Source organism: Urocampus carinirostris, chromosome 17, assembly GCF_059441175.1.
Source record: "Urocampus carinirostris isolate Australia breed hairy pipefish chromosome 17, RoL_Ucar_1.0, whole genome shotgun sequence".
Taxonomy (NCBI): domain Eukaryota; kingdom Metazoa; phylum Chordata; class Actinopteri; order Syngnathiformes; family Syngnathidae; genus Urocampus; species Urocampus carinirostris.
In genome coordinates, this window is record NC_142365.1 from 34,009,704 (window position 1) to 34,015,703 (window position 6,000).

Sequence of the window (6,000 nt, forward strand, 5' to 3'; positions counted from 1 at the left end):
CGCTTTGATGAGCTTGTGCAATTCCAAGTGTTGATAAAGAAAGAAATCAATAGCCATGCGAACTGATGGTATCTTGTTTCCAGTTAGTTCAGACACATTAGTACCAAGCAGATACCCTTCCTTCTTTGATCTAGTTGAAACCATGTTGGGGTTTTGGGGTTTTTAAGGGTTATTGATCTATCTTCGTTATTCATTATCCATTATCCGTTATCGGTCAGTTCATAATACGCTACAAAGCCTAGGAGCCGGGACACTTACTCTCAGCCAAAAGGCCAAGCTAAGGTCCTAGCCTTGCTGCGATCATTGCGAATGCACCGTTCCCGGAGGTACTGCAATACCGGGCCGATACTTCACATAAAGTACACAGTTCAAAAACCACTGCAATACCGGGCCGATGAATACACTATGTAAACACTAGTGTTGCTCTCAGGGATACGGGGATATGGAAGATTACAAAGTCTCGCCATTACGCTCCTTGACTATTCATGCAGATGTAATATCAAACTGCATCATGGTGAGACACATGAATTTTGTGCAAGCTCTGATCAGGAAGATTATGTAAGTGAGATGCTTGAATGTACTGAATATTTACCTGATGCTGATTTTTGACTGTCAATCACTTCTTGGAGGACAAAGAAGGTCTGCTGGCCTTGTCTTCAAAAGTAGGTCAAGGGAAATTATACTAGTTCAATTAGACTGATCTTGCTGAGTAATGACTTGTGGGTAGTAATAGTTTGAGATATAAACTTACACATATGTCGCTTATCCCAGCATCTCTAGAACTCCCATTTATGAAAACTGATAGAAAACGCCAAACTTCTCAGCAATTGAGCTACCTCTAAAATGTATTTTATTTAGACCAAACTGAACAGCTATTGTTCTTTTGTGTAATGGAACACAATTAGGGGGTAAGACGGTGACTTTTTGTAATTTTGAAAATAAGCTCCACCCTAACGCACACTAAAGCTAAGAAAAGAAAACGGGAAAAAGTAGCAAAAAACACAAAAAACTTGACCAAGGCCAACCCAAACGCCCAAACACCCAAACAAGTTAAGCACCTCGGCACCCAAGTTGGTCATGCTTTCTTCCCTTCGTCTGAAAAGAGGCGCAAAAAGCAAGGGCCCGACAGCTTTCACTGGTTTACCCCTGCCGCATCATACAGGTGGCCTGCCCATTCCTTAGAATGCATCCAAACATCCAGCAACAGCTCAAATCTGGTGATTAGGTTGCTCTATCTGGGCCACCACACTGACTTTGAGCTCTTTCTCTGCACCTTGACACTCCCTGATGTCCCTTGTGTAGGGTGACAAGAGCTGAGTTTTGCATAGTGCAGGGAATTACCATTCTAGAACATTTCAGTAATAGGTCGTTGTGGACTGATAATGTTTGGCCAAAATGATTTTATTGGCCCTGTCAAATGGTTGTAATCTGGCCGTTAATTGACAATATGACATGACTTCTGAAAAAAATCTTTCTTCTTTTGAATTTGAAAGATATATGGCACTCGCTGGTAAGTTTTTCACAATTTCATCCACATATATGTTTGTGTCTGCCATTAAATCATCTTTTGCTACATGCCACCTTTTGATTTATTGAAGCGCGAGACAATGTATCAGCTGTCACAAGTTATTTTCCTGGTGTATGTGAGATGGAGTAACTGAAACTCATGAGCCTTAGTCGAAACCACTGAAGCTCGGTTAGGGTGTGTTGTCTAACAATGCTGACAAGTGGCTTGTGGTTCGTCTCCATGTAGAAATGTCTTCAATGAGAAAGTATTTGAATCTTTTAAATCCCCCTGTTAGTCAGTGCTACCTCTGCTACGTCTCTGTGAATGAGCGTGATGCATATGTTACCAGTCTCCACTCCTCAGTTTCTGATCTTTGTTCGGGTTATAGAGTGTGAGTACAGGCGTAGAAGTTAAATCATTTTTCAGCTGGTGAAATGCGTTTTGTTATGCGTAGCTCCAAACTGAATCATTTTTCTTTGGAAGCAGGTCTCAGTGGGGCTTGTCTTTTTCAGCAAGACCAAGAATGAATTTTCCGAGCTGGTTGACCATCCTGAGAAATCTTTGCACCTCGCTCACATTTGATTGCTCTTTCATCGCTCCGACATCTTTGATTTTGTCTGGATTTGCTTCCACTCCTTCTGCAGACAGAACGTGTCTAAGGAACTTGACCTTTAGCTTGCTCAGTTTACGCATTTCCATGTTCACTGTGACACCTGCCTCCTGCAGCTTGTTGAGCGCTATGTGGAGTCTTGTGTCATGCTCTCGCTGGTCTTGACCCCAATTTTCTGAATAATTTTGCGCTGGCAAGGGTTTGAAGTGTCTGTTCAATTGAAGGCAAAATGTACTTTTCTCGGCACACCGCTTTGTTGAGGTGGGTGACATCCACACAAATCCGCACAGAATCATTTTTTGTTGACACCGGCACCATACCTGAACATCAACTCTGCTGATTACTCCCATCATTTTCATTCTTTCGACGTTCTTTTTCTCTTTTCCCAATAATTGAATAGGTACCTATAACTGTGGTTCCAGGATTGTGTACAATCAGCAAGGCTGTACTTTCTATGAAGTTAGCTTGGCCTTTTGTGTACTTTCTATGAAGTCACTAGCTTTGATTTTTGCATTTCGGAGATGGAATATGAGCTTGCTCTGTCCATTCCACGCATCGGCCCGGTATTGCAGTACCTCCGGGAACGGTGCATTCGCAATGATCGCAGCAAGGCTTTAGGGCTAGGACCTTAGCTTGGCCTTTTGGCTGAGAGTAAGTGTCCCGGCTCCTAGGCTTTGTAGCGTATTATGAACTGACCGATAACGGATAATGGATAATGAATAACGAAGATAGATCAATAACCCTTAAAAACCCCAAAAACCCCACCTATCTTTGTGTGGAAAGGGAAAATGGTACAGCATCTAGCCTCATTTGATAGTTTAAGGTTGTTGCATTACACCTAAACCTTGACACGACTTGGGATAAGTTTCACTCAACACTATGATATCGATGCTGTCCGTTCTAGACACAAGGTTAAGCTTCACACTTCAGGCGTACTTAATAAAGCTAAATGTAAGTCTTTGACAACATATACTTTTTCTTGAATTGTTTGTTCTCCCTTCTTCAGTGTCTCCTTACTCATGTCCAATAGATCGAGTGGAGTGCCACATGGTCCAAACAATGGTCTATCTGGTTTTGAGAAATCTGACACATTTTTATTTATACTGTAGTATATCTCGGCTGGGATGACTGAAACATCAGCTCCAGTGTCTATTTTGAACCTGACCTTGTGGTTTTGAACCGGGACATCGACAAACCAAGGATCTGAACCTGCGTCACAGAACCTTGAAATATGGGCGTATCGTTACCTCCTACTGTTTCAAACACATGCACACATTTAACAGTTTTGCATACTTTCTGTAATGTCCTTTTTTCCACATGTATTATATATCAAATCTTTGGCTGGGTATTGTACCTTTCCATGTGCAGGGCTCCTACCACATCGGTAGCAGGATGTCTGACTTGTAGTTTTGCTCATCATTGGACATTTTGTATGGCTTTGGGAGTTTTCAGATGGGTAGATTTGCTTCTTATTTTAAAATATAACAGCATCCAGTTCTATTTTTACCTAACCTCTAATGTCCGTTTGTTGCCCTTTTATTACTTCAGACTGCCTTCAGATTCAGATTCAGATATACTTTATTGTCATTCTAGTACACGTGTATACAGAACGAAATGTCGATACATCTGACCCGCAGTTTCCTTGAATGTACAGATATAAATAAAATGTTGTATTGAGTTGGAGTATTGAAGTACTAATAATATACTAAATAATTATGACTATATATAGTATTTTATAGTAGTGCAAAGAGTGCAAGAGGAGCAGCTAACCAGATATGCAAAATGGGCAGTCAGGTAAACAAGTCAGGTAAACAGTAACAATAACACTGTAGTACGATAGTGCAGAGAACAGATGTGCAAGGAGTGGCTAGCTATAAAGAACTGCCAGTAGTGCAAAAAAGTCAAACAAAACCAACAGATGTACAGATTAGCAGCAGGTCAGACTTACTATGTGTTTGATTGACCATTTAACAGTCTAATGGCCAGGGGGACAAGACTATTGTGGAACCTGGTGGTCCTGCACCGCACACTGCAGTACCTCTTCCCAGAGGCTAGCAGAGTGAACATTCCATGATGGGGGTGAGAGGGGTCCCTGATAATGTCTTGGCTTGGGATAGGCAGCGCTTCTGGCCAATGTCCTGAATGGAGGGGAGAGAAGTCCCGATGATTTTCTCTGCTGTCCTCGTCACCCTCCTCACACTACCCCAGTCGGAAGCGCTGCAGCCTCCACACCACACAGAGATACAGCTGGTCAGGATACTCTCTATGGTGCCCCTGTAGAATGTGATGAGGGAGGGTGGGGGCAGGTGGGTTCTCCTCATCCTCCGCAGGAAGTACAGGCGCTGCTGTGCCCTCTTCACCAGTGATGCAGTGTTCACGGCCCAGGTGAGATTGTTTGTGATGTGCACCCCTAGGAACTTGATGCTGCTGACAACCTCCAAGCCTTGTTGTTGATGAGAAGTGGGGCATGGTTGGGCTGTTTTTTCCTGAAGTCGATGATGATCTCTTTAGTTTTGTCAACATTCAGGACCAGGCTGTTGTCTCTGCACCAGCCCACCAACTGCTCCACCTCCTCTCTGTAGGCCAGGTCGTTGTCGTCCCTGATGAGGCCCACCACTGTTGTGTCGTCCGCAAACTTCACAATGTGGTTTGTGGCTGAACTAGGGACGCAGTCGTGTGTCATCAGGGTGAACAGCAAGGGGCTCAGGACACAACCTTGGGGGGAGCCCGTGCTGAGGGTGATGACATCGGAGATGTTTTGACCAATCCGCACTGACTGGGGTCTGTCAGTGAGGAAGTCCAGCAGCCAGTTCCGCAGGGAGGTGTTGAAACCCAGGAGTCTCATTTTGTCTACCAGGTGTTGTGGGATGATGGTGTTGAATGCTGAACTGAAGTCCAGGAACAGCATCCACACATGGGTGTTCTTCTCCTCTAGGTGTGTCAGGCTCAAGTGAAGCGCAGAGGAGATGGCAAACTGAGCGGTTTGTCCGGTAGGCAAACTGAAAGGGGTTGAGTGAGGAGGGGAGACTGGAGGTGATGTGCTCTTTAACCAGCCTCTCAAAGCACTTCATTATGATGGGAGTCAGTGCAACGGGCCGGTAATCGTTCAATGATAAGATCTGGGGGTTCTTTGGCACTGGGATGATGGTGGCAATCTTGAAGCATGATGGCTTGGTCTAGCGAGGTGTTGAAAATGTCTGTTAGTACACAAGCCAGCTGATCGGGGCACTCCCTAAGGACCCGCCCTGGAATGTTGTCCGGGCCTGGAGCCTTCCGTGTGTTGACCCTTCTCAGGGTCTTCCTCACGTCAGTTGAGTCCAGGAGGAGTGCTCTTTCGTCCTGATGTGGAACCGCTTTCGCTGCAGGGGTGCCATTTTGTGCCTCGAACCTCCCAAAGAAGTTGTTGAGGTCATTCAGAAAGTCCATGCTAGTGTCCTGCACTGGGGCGGTGGTTGGCTTGTATCTGGTGAATGCCTTTCCACATATCCCTGGTGTTGGTTTTGCTGAGGAAAAGGTCCTGGATTTTTTGACTGTGCGATCGCTTTGCTAGTCTTTTTTTTTTTTTTTTTTTTTTTTTTTTTTTTTCTGTTCAATGTATTCTCTTTATCAGCTTTGTCTTTAGTACTTTTTTTTTTAACTTTTTATTTCTCACACCAATTTTGACAGAGGTTTGATTCCTCCATCATACATCAACACAAAATATATACACTTGACACACTCATAAATAACAGAAGAAACAACAAAGAAGAAAAAAAATACTATTAATAGAAAGGAAGAATAAATGTTCATACAATACATCCATACAAAAAGAAATATATACATACATATATATAAAATAATAAATCAAAATATACACCCAAAAAAAAAAAAAAAAAAAAAAAAA

The 6,000-nt window shown here is 43.3% G+C and overlaps 1 pseudogene; it reads left to right on the forward strand.

Moving 5' to 3' along the window:
• The first annotated feature begins 2,577 nt into the window (after positions 1–2,577).
• On the forward strand, positions 2,578–2,714 carry LOC148349871 (U2 spliceosomal RNA; annotated as a pseudogene).
• Positions 2,715–6,000: the final 3,286 nt, after the last annotated feature.